Source organism: Sciurus carolinensis, chromosome 2, assembly GCF_902686445.1.
Source record: "Sciurus carolinensis chromosome 2, mSciCar1.2, whole genome shotgun sequence".
NCBI lineage: Eukaryota > Metazoa > Chordata > Mammalia > Rodentia > Sciuridae > Sciurus > Sciurus carolinensis.
Window position 1 is genome coordinate 27208520 of NC_062214.1, and position 18859 is coordinate 27227378.

The following is an 18859-nucleotide window of genomic DNA, read 5'->3' on the forward strand; positions in this document are numbered from 1 at the left end:
GCTGATGCTCGGCTCTGGTAGGAGCTCAGCAGGGGTAGTTGCTGCTGGCCAATGAAGTGAAGCCACAGCACATGCCGGCCACAGGGCAGGAGTCCCCATGTGCATGGCAGGTGGGCAGCCCTGCTGGGAAGTAGAGCCCAGGCCAGTGAGGTCCTGAGCAAAGGCCCCTGGGGAGCAGGCTGGGTGGCCAGCTGTGGGCTGGGGCGGGGATCAGGGTCCTGTACCTCGGATGGTGTCAGACAAGTTGGCAGTCCCACGAAGAGGAGGCCCCCCTGCAGGGTGACGTGGGCCACCTCGCAGATGACCTGAGAGTGGACGTCCCCGGGGGCCAGGGTCACCTGGGCTGTGCTGGACACCCTGTAGGACACGCTTTCTCCTGCGGGGTCCACGCTGGTCTGGATGTGGGAGAGCTCGTTCCCATTTTTGAACCACTTCAGGGTGATGCTGCGGGGGGAGAAGCCGTGGGACTCGCAGGTGAAGCTCACTGTCTGCCCAGGTGTGGCCCTGGTCGCAGGACCCGACACCTCGGGGGAGAAGGTCTGGCTGTGAGGGAGCAGTGACAGACAATCAGGTGATGGAGCCCACCTCCGACCACGCCCAGTGACACTGAAGAACCGTCCTACAGTGTTGTTGTGTTATTGCTGTGCTGGCGACGACCTAGCTGCAGGCCAAGCACATGCTCTGTCACTGGGTTGCACCCTAAACCAGGACAATCTGGACTCAGGGAGGAACTTGCAGACCTGCCTCATCTTTTTAATATTTTTCTGCTCACTGACCTGCCAACCTTGCCTCCAAGGTAACTATTTAGAAGACGATGCAGGGATACCCAGCACCAATACACCTAACTGAACAGGGAGCAAGGGTTCTCATTTCATACACAGGTATGAAACCCGTTGCTCGGCACCTTCTTCCCAGGCCACACTGAGCACAGCTGGCTGTGGATTCACAGAGCTGCTGCTGGACACTCAGCAAGCAGCTGGGCGTGTTGCTCATGCCTATGATCCTAGCCATTGGGGAGGCTGAGGCAGGAGGACCGCAATTTCAAGGCTAGGCTGGGAAGCTTAGCAACATCCTGCCTCAAAATAAAAAGAACAAGAGCTGGGGTGGTAGCTCGGTGGTTAAGTGCCCCTGCCGCTGGGTTGAATCCCCAGAACTAAAAAGAACAAAAACATAAAACACACCCGACCACACCCGGCAAACCCAGGTCCATCCACGTCACAGACTTTATTCTGTGCAGACTCTTCCACAGGTATTATGAATTCGTGCCAATTTCTTCTTTCCACAAACATGCCCTAGATCCTGGGCCAAGGCCTGAATTTGAGAGGAAGTGGATGAAGGGCCCTTTTCTGAATCTGGGCTTCCCTGGGTCACTTTTGCTTTGGAGTCACAGGTCACTGATTGCTGAGCAAGCCACAGGGCTAGTGCATAACTTACAGCTCGTTCCAATAGATGCAAACCCAGGCCCCTTAGCTGGTCCTGAGGACACAGGTGAGGGGATCAGGGGGCCGGGTGCCTGTGGACGGGTCCTCAGAGGGTCCTTTGGTGTCTACACATTGCTCCTCAGCACCCAGCACCTTCTAGGACAGTCGCCAGGCAGCAAATACCATGAGTGTTTGTAGGAGCAAATACTGACCTCACTGCCTGACCCAGATCCAACACTCAGAGGCCACACGATGGAGGGTGTCACTGAAGAAGTGGAGTCACCCAGACCCCAGCAGCCTGGAAGTCCCTACAGGGGTTAGGGTCTCTGATCAGTGGCCACATGTCAAGAGCTGCTCAGTGTCCTGACCCTGGTCTGAGCTCTCAGAAGCCCTCAGCTCTTGAATCCCCACTTGCCCCATGAGGGGGTCCTAGTGAGAGCCCCTTGTGGGATAAGGCTCAGAGGGGCGTGGCCGGGCAAGGGCACAGGCTGGGGGGGAGGGGAGGAGAGCAGACTCCACTCATCTGCACAGGACCATTAATGTTACCCCTGCTCCTTCTCTGCTGAGCCTCAGTGTCCCCTTCTGTAGAGAGTGATTGAGATCACCACCCTGCAGGATGAGGGGGAGGGCAAGGCACAGGCTGGCATGCAGTAGGAGCCTAATAAATGACTCCGGTGCCTGCTAGTGTCACTCCTTCTGAAACCACACATTCGTTCTTTAGTAACCAGAAGGAGCAACAAATGCAGTGGGGACCCAGGAACAGCCTCCGTCCTGCTCCTGCAGCTGCCAGAACCCCAGTGAGAGGAGGAGCAGAAATCCCCAGATGAGGCTCCGCCGGTTTCCTGCCCCAGCCAGGTACTGAGAATCTCACCCAGGGCTGAGGCAGCTGGGCAGGCGTCCCCCACTGAGCTGCACGCTGGCCCTCCCCTTGTTTTCTTAATAATCCCCACTGGAAACAAGGTGGCCACGGGCTTCTCACACCATGAACAGCATTGCAGGGGTCTCCTGCAGACATGTCTCAAGACAGTGGGGCTCTGTGAAGGGACAAGGACAGATTCCTGAGTGCCAATGGCAGGGAGGGCTGTGTGCGGAAGAGCCAGGCCTCGGTGGCTCTCCCTCCTGTTCAGAGGCAGATACGTATCAGATGGGGTCTTGGGCTGGCTCTGGATCTGAGGGCGCTGTTGGGAGACCCCTCCATGGGTCCCAGGGAGCTGAGCCCAGCACAGGCTGTTCTGAAAAGTCCACACCTAAATGGCTCCCATGCTCTCTTCATTGCCAGATGAAACCCCCAACTTCCCTCTGTGTCTTCAGGACCTCTACCTCACAGGATGTCAGCCCTAGAGGTGTGCCAGAATCTTCTGGAATAAGTAAAAACTTCACAGGCCCTGATCCATGTCAGACCTATTAAAGCAAAATTTCTAGGTGGACTCTGGGTCTGGAAGGTGATGTCTTCAGCTTCCCACGTGAATTCGATGCCCAGCCAGTGAGGACCTCCCGACTCCATCCACCACAACAGTAAGAACAACTGTACCATTATGATAGGAAGAGCATTTTGCCCTTGTTTAAAAAGCAAAGCAGCTCTGTGTGTCTTTTCTTTTTTTTTTTTTTTTTTTTTTTTTTTTGCTATTTCTGTTCCCTATTCTCTCCTCCTGATTGGTAGTTTACTGTTGGCTTCATGCAGCCCCCAATTTCCCACAGCACCCAGATTTCTTGTAGCCCTATCCCCACAGTTCTTTTTTTTTAAATTCATTTTATTGTAAACAAAAGGATTCATCTTGTTTCTCTGTTTGTACATGAAGTAAAGGCATAACATTTGTGAAATCATACATCTACACAGGGTAATGGTGTTTGATTCATTCTGTTATTTTTTCCTTCCCCCCACTCCCACCCCTCTTTTCCCTCTATACAGTCCCTCCTTCCTCCATTCTTAACCCCTCCCACCCCCATTATGTGTCATCATCCACTATCAGAGAAATCATTCGTCCTTTGGTTTTTTGAGATTGGCTCATCTCACATAGCAAGATATTCTCCAATTTCATCCATTTGCCTGCAAATGTCATAGTTTTATTCTTCTTTATAGTTGAGTAATATTCCATTGTATATATATACCACAGTTTCTTTATCCATTCATCAATTGAAGGGCATCTACGTTGGTTCCACAGTCTGGCTACTGTGAATTGAGCAGCTATGAACATTGATATGGCTGCATATCTGTAGTATGCTGATTTTAAGTCCTTTGGGTACAGGCCGAGGAGTTGGATAGCTGGGTCAAATGGGGGGTCTATTCCAAGCTTTCTGAGGAATCTCCACACGCTTTCCAGAGTGGCTGCATGCGGGGGTGTCTGGAATTCCATCCAGTGCTTGACAAAGATCCTCTGGAGGATGTTTGCAAAGGCTCATCCTAAAAGGAATTGCCGGAGCATGGTGTTTTTTCTGCTGTGTTTTCTGATAATATATTACTCATTTTAGTCTGAACGGATTGTTTAAGGGGATGAGGGGAATACAACAAAAATTCCAGAAAATATTACCTACAATCTGAAAAACAATGGGTCTTTACCACTAACAAAATTAAAAATAATTTTACAACTGTGCAATGAGTCCCTGAAAGCCTCTGGAGAAAATAGTTATAGATCTGCCTTTGTCTCCAACAGGCTGGTTAAATTCTAACAATGGTGGTGGGGTAAAAGAATAAGGTTTCACAACATTCCTTCCTTCCTACAAAGAATAGGTCACCCCTATAATAAATGTTGGTGCACAATGCCCTGTTCTGGAAAAAAAGAGCTACATAAGACAAGGTAATCTATTCAGTAAAAAAAACTTGGCCACGAGAACCAATGTGACCGCTGCCCTCCTGTAGCCCTTAACTCAGCAATTTAGATATTAACCAGATGGACCTAGTAGAGATGGTCACATGAGATTACTTGTCTATCGCTTTAACCGCGAGAATAATAAGAATAGTCTTAGGTCACATAGAGTTTAGATATTAAGGAAATAAACATTGTATTAACTCATCGACGTAGTTAGATATTCTTAAAATAATTGTGATTAGGTAGGGATAATCTGTAAGGTTACTGTTTTCTCATAATTTTTCTGTTCCTTGTTAAAAACAATTTCTGCCTATGCTTTGGAAACTTCTTTAATATTAACCACAAGACTGCCATTATAGCCTGAAGAAAATGTATATAAACCCAGCCTTCCCCAGAATAAAGTGGGATTGATTGCACCAGAACTAGAGTCTGTGTCTTTCAATCTCCATCCATCGCCGACGCTGTCTCCCCGCACCCCGTTTACCTGTGTGGAACCCATGGACTCCTGCTAGGGCTGGACCCCGGGAGCTGCACTAATTTGCAACCCCACCAGCAATGTATGAGTGTACCTTTTTCCCCACATCCTCGCCAACACCTATTGTTGCTTGTATTCTTGATAATCGCCATTCTAATTGGGGTGAGAAGGAAGCTTAGGGTAGTTTTGATTTGCATTTCTCTTATTACTAGAGATGTTGAACATTTTTCATGTCTGATGATTGCTTGTAGATCTTCCTCTGTGAAGGGTCTGTTCATTTCCTTAGCCCAATTGTTGATTGGATTATTTGTATTACTGGTGTAGAGTTTTTTGAGTTCTTTGTATATTCTGGAAATTAGTGCTTTATCTGAAGTATGCATGGCAAAGATTTTCTTCAACTCTGTAGGTTCTCTCTTCACATTGCTGATAGTTTCCTTTGTTGAGAAAAAATTTTTAGTTTGAATCTATCCCAGTTATTGATTCTTGCTTTTATTTCTTGTGCTATGGGAGTCCTGTTAAGGAAGTCTGATCCTAAGCTGACATGTTGAAGATTTGGACCTTCTTTTTCTTGTATACGATGAAGGGTCTCTGGTCTGATTTCAAGGTCCTTGATCCATTTTGAGTTGAGTTTTGTGCAGGGTGAGAGATAGGGGTTTAGTTTCATTCTGCTGCATATGGATTTCCAGTTTTCCCAGCACCATTTGTTGAAAAGGATATCTTTTCTCCATTGCATATTTTTGGCACCTTTGCCTAGTATGGGAAAATTGTATTTATTTGGGTTTGTGCCTGTGTCCTCTATTCTGTACCATTGATCTACCTGTCTATATTGGTACCAATACCATTCCATTTTTGTTACTATTACTTGTAGTATAGTTGAAGTTCTGGTATTGCAATACCCCCTGTTTCATTCTTCCTGCTAAGGATTGCTTTAGCTATTCTGGGTTTCCTATTCCTCCAGATGAATTTCATGATTGCTCTATTTCTGTACGGTACATCATTGGGATTTTTATTGGAATTGCATTGAATCTGTATAGCACTTTTGGTAGTATGGCCATTATGACAATATTAATTCTGCCTATCCAAGAACATGGGAGATCTTTCCATCTTCTAAGGTCTTCCTCAATTTCTTTCTTCAATGTTTTGTAGTTTTCATTGTACATATCTTTTACCTCTTTGGTTAGATTGATTCCCAAATATTTTTTTTTTGAGGCTATTGCAAATGGAGTTGTTTTCCTCATTTCCCTTTCAGATGTTTCATCGCTTATGTATAAAAATGTTTTAGATTTATGCATGTTGATTTTATAACCTGTTATTTTGCTGAATTCATTGATGAGGTCTAGAAGTTTTCTGGAGGAGTTTTTGGATCCTCTAAATATAGAATCATGTCATCTGCAAATAGTGACAGCTTAAGTTCCTCTTTTCCTATTCGTATCCCTTTAATTTCTTTGGTCTGCCTAATTGCTCGGCTAGAGTTTCGAGGACAATTTTGAATAGAAGTGGTGAAAGAGGACATCCCTGTCTTGTTCCTGTTTTTAAAGGGAATGGTTTCAGTTTTCCTCCATTAAGAATGATGTTTGCCATGGGCTTAGCATAAATAGCCTTTACAATGTTCAGGTATGTTCCTACTATCCCTATTTTTCTAGTGTTTTGAGCATGAAGCGGTGTTGTATTTTGTCAAACACTTTTTCCGCATCAATGGAAATAACCATATGATTCTTATCCTTAAGTCTATTGACATGATGGATTATGTTTATTGATTTATGGATTAAACCATCCTTGCATTCCAGGGATGAACCCCACTTGAATGTTGTGCACAATTTTCTTAATATGCTTTTGGATACGCTTTGCCAGTATTTTGTTAAGGATCTTTGCATCTATATTCATCAAGGATATTGGTCTAAAATTTCTTTCCTTGATGTGTCTTTGCCTGGTTTGGGTATGAGGGTGATATTAGCTTCATAGAATGAGTTTGGTAGGGTACCCTCCTTTTCTATTCCTGGAATACTTTGAGAAGTATTGGAATGAGTTCTTCTTTGAAGGTCTTATAGAACTTGGCTGAGAATCCGTCTGGTCCTGGGCTTTTCTTGGATGGTAGGATTTTAATGGCTTCTTCAATTTCATTGCTTGATATTGATCTGTTTAAATTGTGTATGTCCTCCTGGTTCAGCTTGGGAGGAGCATATGTCTCTAGAAATTTGTCAATGTCTTCGGTAGTTTCTATTTTGTTGGAATACAGATTTTCAAGTAGCGTCTCATTATGTTCTGTATCTCAGTGGTGTCTGTCGTGATATTTCCTTTTGCATCATGTATTTTAGTAATTTGAGTTTCTCTCTCCATCTCTTTGTTAGTGTGGCTAAGGGTTTGTCTATTTTGTGTACTTTCTCAAAGAACCAACTTTTTGTTTTGTCAATTTTTTGAATAGTTTCTTTTGTTTCCATTTCATTGATTTCAGCTCTGATTTTAATTATTTCCTGTCTTCTACTACTTTTGCTGTTATTCTGTTCTTCTTTTTCTAGGGCTTTGAGCTTAATGTTAGGTCATTTAGTTGTTGACTTTTCATTCTTTTCTTAAATGTGCTTCATGCAATGAATTTTCCTCTTGGTACTGCTGTCACAGTGTCCCAGAGATTTTGATATGTAGTATCATCGTTCTCATTGACCTCTAAGAATTTTTTTATCTCCTCCCTGATGTTTTTGTTATTCATGTTTCATTCAATAGCATATTATTTAGTCTCCAGGTGTTGGAGTAATTTTTGTTCTTTATTTTGTCATTGATTTCTACTCTCAGTCCATTATGATATGATAGAACACAAGGCAGTATCTCTATTTTTTGCATTTCCTAAGGGCTGCTTTGTGGCATAACATCTCGTTTATTTTTGAGAAGTTTCCATGTGCTGCTGAGAAGAAAGTGAATCCACTAATTGATGGATGGAATTCTATATATGTCTATTAAGTCTAGGTTATTGATTGTGTTATTGAGTTCTATGGTTTCTTTGTTTGGTTTTATTTGGAAGATCTATCCAGGGGTGACAGCAGTGTTAAAGTCACCCAGAATTATTGTGTTGTGGTCTATTTGATTCCTGAAATTGAGAAGGATTTGTTTGATGTACAGGGATGCACCATTGTTTGGGCATAAATATTTACTATTGTTATGTGTTCCTGATTTATGGTTCCCTTAAGCAGTATGAAATGTCCTTCTTTATCCCTTCTGACTAACATTGGCTTGAAGTCCACTTTATCTGATATAAGAATGGAAACCCCGCTATTTTCATGTGCGTGGTAGGTTTTTTCCCATCCTTTCACCTTTAGTCTGTGGATGTCTTTTTCTATGAGATGAGTGTCTTGCAGGCAGCATATGTTGGGTCTTTCTTTAATCCATTCTGCCAGTCTATGTCTTTTTGATTGATGAGTTTAGACCATTAACGATCAGAATTATTATTGAGTTAAGATTTTATTCCCAGTTATTTGGGCTTATTTTTGGTTTTTAACTTAGCTTGGTTTCTCCTTTGAGTGGATTTTTCTCTAATGTAGTTCCTCTCTTTGCTGACCTCCATTGTTGTTTTTCATTTCCTCCTCATGGAATATTTTCTTGAGAATATTCTGTAGTGCAGATTTTCTATTTGTAAATTCTTTTAATTTTTGTTTATCAGGGAAGGACTTTATTTCATCTTCAAATCTGAAGGTTAGTTTTGCTGGGTATAGGATTCTTGGATGGCAACCATGTTCTTTCAGTGCTTGAAATATGTTGTTCCAAGCCCTTCTAGCTTTTAGAGTCTGGGTTAAGAAGTCTGCCGCTATCTGTATTAGTTTCCCCCTATAGTAATCTGATGCTTTTCTCTTGCAGCCTTCAAAATCCTATCTTTATTTGAATGTTAGGCATTTTCATTATAATGTGCCTTGGTGTGGATCTGTTGTGATTTTGTGCATCTGGTGTTCTGTAAGCCTCTTGTATTTGATTTTCCATTTCATTCTTCAGATTTGGGAAATTTTCTGATATTATTTCATTGAATAGGTTGTTCATTCCTTTGGTTGGTATCTCTGTGCCTTCCTCAATCCCAGTAATTCTTAAATTTGGTCTTTTCATGATGTCCCATAGTTCTTGGAGATTCTGTTCATGATTTCTTACCATCTTCTCTGTTTGGTCAACTTTATTTCAAGATTAAATATTTTGTCCTCATTGTCTGAGGTTCTTTTCCAAGTGGTCTAGTCTTTTGGTGATGCTTACCATTGAGTTTTTTATTTGGTTTATTGTTTCCTTCATTTCAAGGATTTCCATTTGGTTTTTTTTTTTTTTTTTGATAATCTCTATCTCTTTGTTGAAATGATCTTTTGCTTCCTGCAGTTGCTCTTTCAACTGCTTATTGGTATTATCATTCATTGCCTGCATTTGCTCTCTTATCTCATCCTTTGCTTCGTGAATCATCTTAATCATGTATAATCCAAAGTCCTTTTCTGACATTTCCTCTACCATACTGTCATTGGATTGTATTAATATAGAATCTAGATTTGTTTGGATCATTTTCTTCCCTTGTTTTTTCATGTTGTTCATGTATCTTCCCCTGTAGCAGTGAAGATCTGGGGTATTGCAGATTCCCCCCTATAGGCTTATAGTGGCCCTATAGGTTTCCAAAACCCTTTCTTTAAGGGGAGATCAATATTAGCAGAGCCCAATTCAGACACTATGCAATCCTAGACCAAATAGCCTGTAGAGAACATTAACAATATTGTCATAATAAACAGAATGAGTTCAAACATTATCTTCAGTATAAAAAACAGATTTGCAATAACATTTGCAGTTTCTAATGGAAGACAAAGAGGATGTAGAGGGAAGTAGGATGTAGTTATTAGTGGGACAAAAAAAGAATATATAGAAGTTCTAGATAATAGAAAGTGTGAGAGTTAATTAAAAGAAATTGGAAGTTAGCATGCAAAAAGGGAGAAAGAGACTCTGAGGGAACAAGTAAACAAAAGGAAAAGAGAGCAGAAAAGTAAAGAAATAAAAATTAAAAATTTTCAATACAGAGAAAAAAGAAAATCTACACTATAAAATCATATAGTAATAAAAATCCCAGTCTTCAGTAGCCTGATGCATGAGAGGTACCTGACAATGAGCTCAGGTCTCCAGCAGGCGTCTCAGGATGGGATTTGCCAACCTAAAGATCAGAGCTACAGCTTCCAGGATTATCCAAGATGGCTGCTCTGGCTTCCAAATGTGTTGGCAAATGGAGAGCTGCAGCTCAGGGTGTGGACTTGTTCGGTTGGAGGTCCTGGCAGTGGGGTGTGGTTGGTCAGGCAGGGGTCCTAGGGATTGGGTGTGTTTTGTGTGTTTGCAGGATCCTGGAGGTCGGGTGCAATCTATTGTTCTAGGGTCCTGGTGATAGGGCGCAGTCAGTCGGTCTGGGGTCCTGAAGGGAGCAGTCAGTCAATGTGAGGGCCCCGAAGGCAGGGAGTGATCAGTTAGACTGGGATCCTGGAGACGGGGCTCAGTCAGTCGGGCCCGGGGTCCTATGGGGTCCAGCTGTTGTCTTAAAATGGTGGCAGCCACGTGTAACCAAACCTGCAGGTACTGTAACAGTGAACTTCTAGGCAACAGCAGGCAGTGGTTGCTCCACTGGTGGTCAGCGATCAGTTTGCTGACTGTTGTTGGACGATTGGGAGGTGAATCTCACGTGGTGGGTGATGGATAGGTGTAAGGCAGGCAATGGACAGGCAAGAGGCAGGCAAATGGCAGATGATAGGCGCCAGACAGTGAGCAATCTGCACTCAAAATAGCGTCAATATGCTGGCAGACTGCAGGTGGTCACAGTAGACAAATGGGGTAAACAGCGGGGATTGACAAGCAGCAAAAACTGCCTCACCAAGAAACATATCCTCTGCTTGAAACCAGAGTTACGGAGCGTCAAGGAACGCAGCCTCCCTCTAGTCCGCCATCTTGGATCTCCTCAGCTTTGTGTGTCTTGATGTGGAATCTTCCTATGGAAGGTGATTGTGGCTGACGTTTGAGAGAGGTTTTTCATTCACTAATGGGATTCAGGGTATGAATGTGATGGCTTCCTGAACTTGTGGGAGACAGATGAGGAGCAGACAACACTGGATTACTGCTCAGCAGTTCAGGCCAGGATCTTTACTGAGCACCTACTGTGCCCTGCCATTCTCAGGGCAGCAGGAGCCTGTGCTGGACTTGGTCTGGGCTCTGTTCCCCATGCTGGCAGTATGAGCTGTGTGCAAGAGGCCTGCCTGGTCCTCTGCTCCCCAGGGTCAATAGGGCTGGGCAGGTGTGAAGATGCACAGTGTGCTGAGGAACCTCAGCCCTCCTGGGCCGTAGGAAAGAGCATGCCGGCCTCATGAGGAAACACCATGAGCAACCCGTGCTTCCTGACCTGGAACCCTATGTCACCCACAGGGGAGTGCTCCAGGGTGAGTGACACAAGCTCTCACTCCTACCCCGCACTGCCCGTCGAGGGCTAGTTCCATGAGGACACAGGGGCATTTTCAGCAGGCCTAGGAGAAGAGTCCCAACACTCATGGCAGCCTGTCTACCAGGACCTCCAGCTCTCTACAGGAAGCGGAAGGTCCTCTCATACTCCGTCCAGCGTGCTTCTGGAGAACCTAGGGAGTGAGGGAAAGCATACCTGCCCCTCCGGCTCAGGAGCACCTGGTTGATTAGGGGCGGCCACAGGGACCATTATCTCTTGTTTTGGGAGATAGAACCTTAGCCTGCGGCCTGCCACCTGCTGATTTTCCAGAGTATCCAGAAGTGCCACGGTTGGAACTCAGTGTGGCCCCCAGTGCCTGTGACACAGGCGAGAAGAATACACACCGGGAGACGTGCTCTCTGAAGCAGCAGACTTAGTCTGGCTCTGTGATGGCAAGTCCCTCAAACCCTCAGAGCCCTCAGCTGTGGAGCCACAGGGCTGGGCCAGACTGGAAAGGTCAGAGCTGTGGAGCAGGCAGGTGAGGGGTGCAGACTGGCCCCCATTTACCAGCCGTGGAGCCTGGATGAAGGAGCATGGCCTCCAGTCCGGCCTCCCTGACCTGCAGAACGGGTGACAGCAGATCATGACAGGAGCACCCAGTGCAGGTCTTGCTACTTAGCGTGGCTCCCAGAATGGAAGATGTTACCCTGACCTCTTGTCTACATTCCTGGGATGAGGAGTCAGCTGTACTCACCTCGCACAGACAGCTCGGTGCCTGGTCCAGACTGAACCTCCTTGTTTTCATTGCTGGTTTTCTGGTAACTTCACACAGTAGTAGGTGCCGGCATCTGCTGGGGTGACGTTCCTGATGCGGATGGAAAAGTCCCTGTTGTCCCTCAGTGTGGTATCTGAGACGATCTGTGACTCGGGGGAAGTGGCCTTGTCTTGAACTTGTAGATTGTCTCCCGGTCTGGTCCTGACCCCTTAAACCACTCGATGGGCCCCACGGGGTAGCAGGGTGGTCACAGTGCAGTGCAGAGTGGCCGACTCTCCAGCAGCGACAGACACTGACGTCTCAGGCTGAATCACCTGCAGCTCTGGTTCAGCTGCTCCTGGAGGGAGACACAGGGTGGTCCCTGTTCATCCTGGTGGGAGCCTCTTGGTTTATCACGTGTCATCAGCAGTGCCTGTCACTGACAGTGCTCACAGAGTGGCCGTGGGCTCAGCACAGGGTGTTTCCTCACACTGAGCACCACCATGGCCTGCTACCTCCCACTGTGAAGCACCTGCTCCTGAGCCCAGAGCCCTGAGCAAGCTGGAGGGAGGGACTGAGGGCCTGAGCCTCCCCTGACCTCTCAGGTGTCTCCAACTATTTGTTCCTCTTCCCTTTCTGACCACAAGGTGTCTGGCTCTTCATGGACATGACATTGGAGGGTCATGTGGCTCTTGAGACTCCTGAGCTGTGGGGAGTGGTGGGGGAATGAGTGGGACACGCATTGGACTCTGAGTCTCTGGCTCAGCCTCCCTGTTCCACGAGATCCCAGCTCATGATGGGTTCCCTCCCTCAGCCTGGAGAGGTCATGGTGCACATGACAGTGAGCATGCAGCTCAGATAAGAAACGAAACATGCTGAGACTCCAGCAGTATTCCCACAGTATGATCACTTTGTTACAGTTTTCTAATGCTGCTGTGACAAATGACTGCAAGCCTAGTGCCCCAAAACACCAGAAATCCATCATGTTATGTTGGAACATCAGAAGCCCAATGTGCCGCACTGGCGTCCTCCTGGGGTCGTGGGAATGGTGCATGAGGAGGCTCTGTGCCTGGCTCTGCACATCCAGGGGATCCTAAGCTGCTTCCTATTGTTTCCTGTCCCCCTCTTACTCCTACCTCCTGCCTCCCCATCCCACGTCCTCCTGCCTCCTTCTCTTCAGGACCCTAATGATCTACTGGGTCCAACCTGACAAGAGACCAGCACTGTGAAGCAGCTGCCTCAACCACATGCCAGGATAATATGGTCAAGTAGCAAAGGAATATGGATATGTGGTCATCAAATTGAGAACATCAACAGAGAGAGAGAGAGAGAGAGAGAGCGAGAGGAGAGAGAGGAGAGAGAGAGAGAAGAAGGATATAAGGAACTAAAGAGGAATTTGTGTGTTGATAAGACTGTATTAATTCAGATGTACACTGTGGATTCCATGACGGTTTGGACAGACAGCTAAAAATATCACAAAATGTAGAGCAGGAACCGTTCCACATAGCTGAGTCTACAATTCAGAACAACAAAAAAAGAAAAAAATGATTCACATAGCTGAATCTACAATTCAGAACAACAAAAAACAAATGAAAAAAACAAAAGAAAAAATGATCTAAAAAGAACCTAAAGACCATTCAGAATACCAGCAAGTTCATTGACACATATATGAGAACCCCAGAAGAGGAGAAAGAAAAAGAAAGGCAAAAGTTTATTTGAACAAGAAATGTGCTCCACAATCCTGAATGTGATAGGCGTATGAATGTGTGAATTCAAGATGCTCAACACACTCCTGGTATCATCTACTGGAGCAGAGCCACCCTGAGCCACCTTGTACCAACCTGCCAAAGCTGAAGTAAGAGAGACAAAGCTGAAGCAGAAAGTGAGGCATGTTCAGCATATTCAGCAGATCCTCCTATAGGGTTTATCAAGTTCTTAATGATGGAAACCAGAGGCCGAATGATGATTTCTCTAAAGTGCTGAAAGGAGAAAAATAAAATCCAAGAATTCTATTCCTGGCACATCTGTCCTTCCAACCTGAATGAGAAATGAAGATTTTCCAAGATAATCAAAAACCAAGCAGGTCCCTCCTTGGACTTTGAAGTGCTGCTATCTTCAGCAGGCTAAGCATCTCTTCCTTACATTTAAATGTTCACAAATAAAGAATTTAAAAGACACAATTGAGACAACTACTGCTCCACTGCATGATGACCTCAGCCCCTCTCCATTAGTCAAGTTTGCATTGCTGTGATCAAAACACCTGACAAGAACAACTTAGAGGAGGAAAGCTTATTTCAGGCTCTCAGTTTCAAATGTCAGTCACTGTCAGCTGGCACCAAGGAGGGCTTCTGGTGGGCAGCTGCTCAGTCCATGGCAATCAGCACCAGGAACCAGAGAGATGGGGTAAGAGGGAGAGAGAGAAAGAGGGAGCAGTGGATGGAGGGTTAGGGAGAGAGAGAGAGGGAGAGAGAGAGGATGGGAGAGAGGTGGAGTTGGTGGGAAGAGCAAGAGCACATGAGGATCCAGGGACACAATGCTATCCTCAGGGACAGGCCAAGTGACCTGTTTCCTTCAACCTGTGCACACCTGCCTATAGTTACCAACACATTTGAACCCATCTCATTCCCATCTGAATAGAATAGGAATAGACGTTCCCTTGGATTTGACAAAGAGGAAGGGAGACTGACAGAATGAATCGGACATAACCCTCCAATATTCATATAAGAATACATGACCAGAGTAACTCCACAGCATGTACAACCACAAGAATGGGAAGTTATCCTCCATGCATGTATAACATGTCAAATACACTCTACTGTCATGTCTATCTAAAAAGAACAAATAAAAAAATTGAAAATTCCAAACAGACACCACTGATATTTCCTTCTACCAATAAAAACCAAATTCCTCATGGAGTGTCTAGACCACTCACAAAAACCATAAACTGTCCCATGGGTTCAGGCCAACATCTGCCCCTCATGGCCTGTCCACATGTAACAAAAGCAGCAGATGCCTGGCTGACCCCCTTGGCTCTCTAGGACTTAGATGCACTGTGGACACTGATCACCTCAATGGCTCTCCAAGCTACCACAGCATCATCAAGGACAGGACAGAGCACACCCAGACCCCTGGAGTGTCCCACCTGCAGGATGGCATGGCTTCCCCGTGCTTCACTCCTTAAATGAAGCCTGGGTATCCGAGGGGTCACCTCCCTCCTGGCTCCTTGACTGGCTGGAACCCTCAGCATTAACCTAGTGAGCAGTAATGGAGTCTGGGGACTGTAGGAAAGGCACAGCCACCCATCAGGCACCCTGGACTCCATGGGACCTGCCTGCCTTCCACCCTTAACCTGAATCTCCCTTTGAACCATGGGAACCAAGGAAAAACACCCCTTGCCAACGCCCAGGCAGTCTCCTGAGCCCAGGGCAGGTCACCTCTCTGTTCCAAGCCTGGGAGTGGCTCCATTTCCATCATAGTGAGAGGAACACCCTTAACCACAGCAGGGACAGCCACTGTCGTGGCCTTTGCACATGCAGAGTCCCTGTCCTGAAGTCCTTGCTGCCAGAGGACCTCATGGCTACTCCTGCACCTCCCCTTCATCTGTGCTCAGATCCCTTCTCAGGAGGCCCACCCAGACACCCCATTATCAGAACCTCTCTTCCCCAGGTTCTCCAGCTCCCTTATCCAGCTGATGGTTTCTGCTTCACACTGGTCACTGTTCAATGTGTAATATGACCTCTTTGGACTGGGTGTTGACCACCGTACTTGTCCCTAGAATGATCTTAGTTAAACAGAGTCGCTTCTTTTCCTCTTTTATACTCAAAGCACTGCAAGTTCCTGTGACAGTTCCTAGCACACAGTAGGTGTCCAGTAATGTGTGCCTAATGTGTGAATTGCTCAGTGCAAAACCCATTGTATACAGAAGTGTATTTGAAGTGGAGAAATTTGGCAAAAATTGTCACAAGTTGATTTCCCACAGAGAGTACTTTGCTGAACAAGAGCTATTTGCCAAATACAGGCAGGAAGCAGAAGCGCCCTGGAGAAGAACACCACACACCCTCTTCCCCTTCCTCCACCATTCTCTACACCCATTGGCAGAAGCTGCAGAAAGCTCATAAATCAGGCAACACATTCCTCATTTACTAATTTCACATACAAATGAGGACCAGGCGCAGTTTTATTACCTTCCCGAAGACATGAAAAAAAAAAAAAAGATGAAAATTGAAATCCTCTGGGAGTCTCTAGACCCTAATGATAATCATATGATCCTCCAGGGCTCTGAGGGGAAAAACCCGCCCCCCATGGTCTTGTGCTACACACCATTAAAACAGACGTCTCTTCAAAATAGAATCAGGGCCACAATTTCATGAGAAGAGTGGTTGAGCCAGAAGCTCCCATCAGACCCTCTGCATTTCTCCAGAGCCCTGGCACTGCCATTGGTCGACCCCGGGGCTCTTGGTACTTCTATTTTCTCATCTGTAACGTGGGATGGCCAGAGTGCTTTGGGCATCATGATCACATAACATGGGAGCTCTACAGTCTTTCAAGCAAGTCGAACCCCTGGTGAGTGTTCAAGAAATTCCAAGTTTTGCTCAGTATATTTCCTGAAGCCTGGAACCTTCCACTGGCATCTGTGATGGAGATGAGGGTGTGGTCATCATCAAAGCTTGTGTCAGTCATTTTTTCATTACTGCAAGAAATACCTGAGACAAATCCACTTATGAAGAGAAAAGGATGATGACAGCTCAGAGTTTTAGAGGTTTCAGTCCAGCATTGATTGGCCCCATGGTTATTGGGTCTGCGGAAGGCAGGAAATCATGGTGGGGAAGGCAAGATGGAACAAAGCCATGTACCTCAAGGCCAGAGTATGAGAGAAAGAAAGAGAAGGGGGAGTGGACAGAGAGAGAAGAGCTCCCTCCATGGCCCTGAGGAGAATGCCTCACTTCTTGGGTTCCCAGGATTTACCAGGATGTGAACACTGATCCTTTTAAAAAGATTTTTGTGCACTAAAATGTACAATATGCAACTAATTCTTCCTATCGTTTCAAGCCTCAGATGTGATGCCTCTGACCCCAGCTACAGGGGATGCATCCCAAAGACAGTGCCCAGGACCCTTGGCCTGGCATCCACATAATGGCCCTGTCCTGGCACTGCTGGCTGAGCCTGTGTGTGTCATCAGTCTCTGGGCATCCAAGGTCAGAGCTGACCCAGGAAGCAGGACAGAGGATTCTCCCAGACAGTGCTCACTCACCTGCGAGTCCCAGCAGGAGGGTCAGCAGCAGGACACAAGGATGCTGGGACCAGGAGGTAGAAACAGACATCATGGAGCCCAAAGACCTGCTCTGTCCGTGTCTGTGCCAGGGAGATGCCAGACTCTGTGGAGAGAACTGACACCCTGCCTCCCTTGTTGCAAGAGGAAGTGACTATGACGGAGTGACAAGCAATTTCCTTCAAGAGTGTGAAGCAGAAACCAGTGAGCACAGGCAGCAACGGTGAGGAGTTGCTCATGCTGCTCCTCAGGAGGAATTGGAGGAGACCTTGAGGAACAGGACAAGCCTCCTTCCCCTGGGTCTGTGGTGGTCCACTGGGCCCCTGGTGGTTTCCTGGGACTCAATGACTATGTATCTGGGAGTCCCAGGACAAGGAGGATGTTCCTGAGTCTCGTGACCCTGAGACCCATGTGTGGCTGGCTTTGGCCTCATCTGCAGCAGCACTCACGACAGAGCCACTCAGCAGAGGGAGAGGAGGGCTTCTGAGGCTGCTCAGTGTTGGGGGGGCTCTGGTCATTTCCTGCAAGAACCAGCATTACAAATCATTTTTTCCTTCAGAGGATTATAGTTAGTGATAATAGTTGGTTCATCCTGACAAAACCAGACATGCAAGGAATTTGGTTTCAGTTCTGGATCTCCCTTTCCTCACCCCGTACCTCCTACTTCTGCATCTCAACTAGATCTCCTTTTGCACATCTCTGTAATGATTTTTGATTTGGTTGTTTTGATTCATACATACATTTGACATTCCCTCTGCACTTAACAAGATTTTCTAAGAATTTCTTCTGCATTCCCTCCTCTATCCCTCCCCTCTCTGACTCTTGGTCTCCTGTCTATTCCACCAACCTTTCCTGTATCTCCATTATACACAGCCCTCCTCACCTTCTTTCCTGTATTTAACTCTAGGCCTCCACAGGTGAGAGAAAACATTCCAATTTTCACTTTTTGAGTCTGGCTTATTTCACTTAACATGATATTCTCCATTTCCATCCATTTACCAGCAGTTGCCATAACGTCATTCTTCTTGTGCATGAGGAGGATTCCTTCATTTGTAGAAAACAGTTTCTTAATCCATTCATCTATTGTCAGTCTCCTGGTTTGATTCCATAATCTAGATATTGTGCATTGTTCTGCTATAAAACTTTAGGGGCTGCATCTCTGTAGCATACTGATCTTAGATCTTTTGGAAAAATATCAAGGAGTGGGATAGTTGGGTCATGTGGTGGTTCCATTCCTGGTCTTTGTGGATTCTCCTGCTGCCTTCCAGAGTGGCTGACCTCATTTTGTAGTCCCAGCAAAAATATATGAGTGTACATTTCCCCACATGCTTACCAATGCTTATTATTTGTGATCTTGGCATTTTTCCTCTGATTCGAGTGAGATGAAATCTGGGGTGGTTTTGATTTGCATTTCCCTGAGTTTGAGGAGGATGACAATTTTTTCATAGACATATTGACCCTCTGTGTTCCTCTTTTGAGAATTTTCTGTTTCGTTTTCTTGCCCATTGTTAGTTGGGTTATTATTAGGTTATTTTTTGTTTGAGTTTATTAACTTCTTTGCATATACTGAGTACTAATCCCCTGTAGGAGTGACTGGCGATGATCTTGGCCCCCTTTTTTTAAGATCTGTCTTCATTCCTGTAATCATTTCCTTCCTGTGCACAGATTTTAGCTGCTGGCATCCTACTTATTTATTCTTGGTTTTCTCTCTTGCCCTT

At 45.8% G+C, this 18859-nt stretch overlaps 1 pseudogene; it reads right to left on the minus strand.

Annotated features, from left to right (window-relative positions):
- Positions 1-210: 210 nt before the first annotated feature.
- On the minus strand, positions 211-17200 carry LOC124976289 (signal-regulatory protein beta-1-like; annotated as a pseudogene).
- Between the last annotated feature and the right edge of the window lie 1659 nt (positions 17201-18859).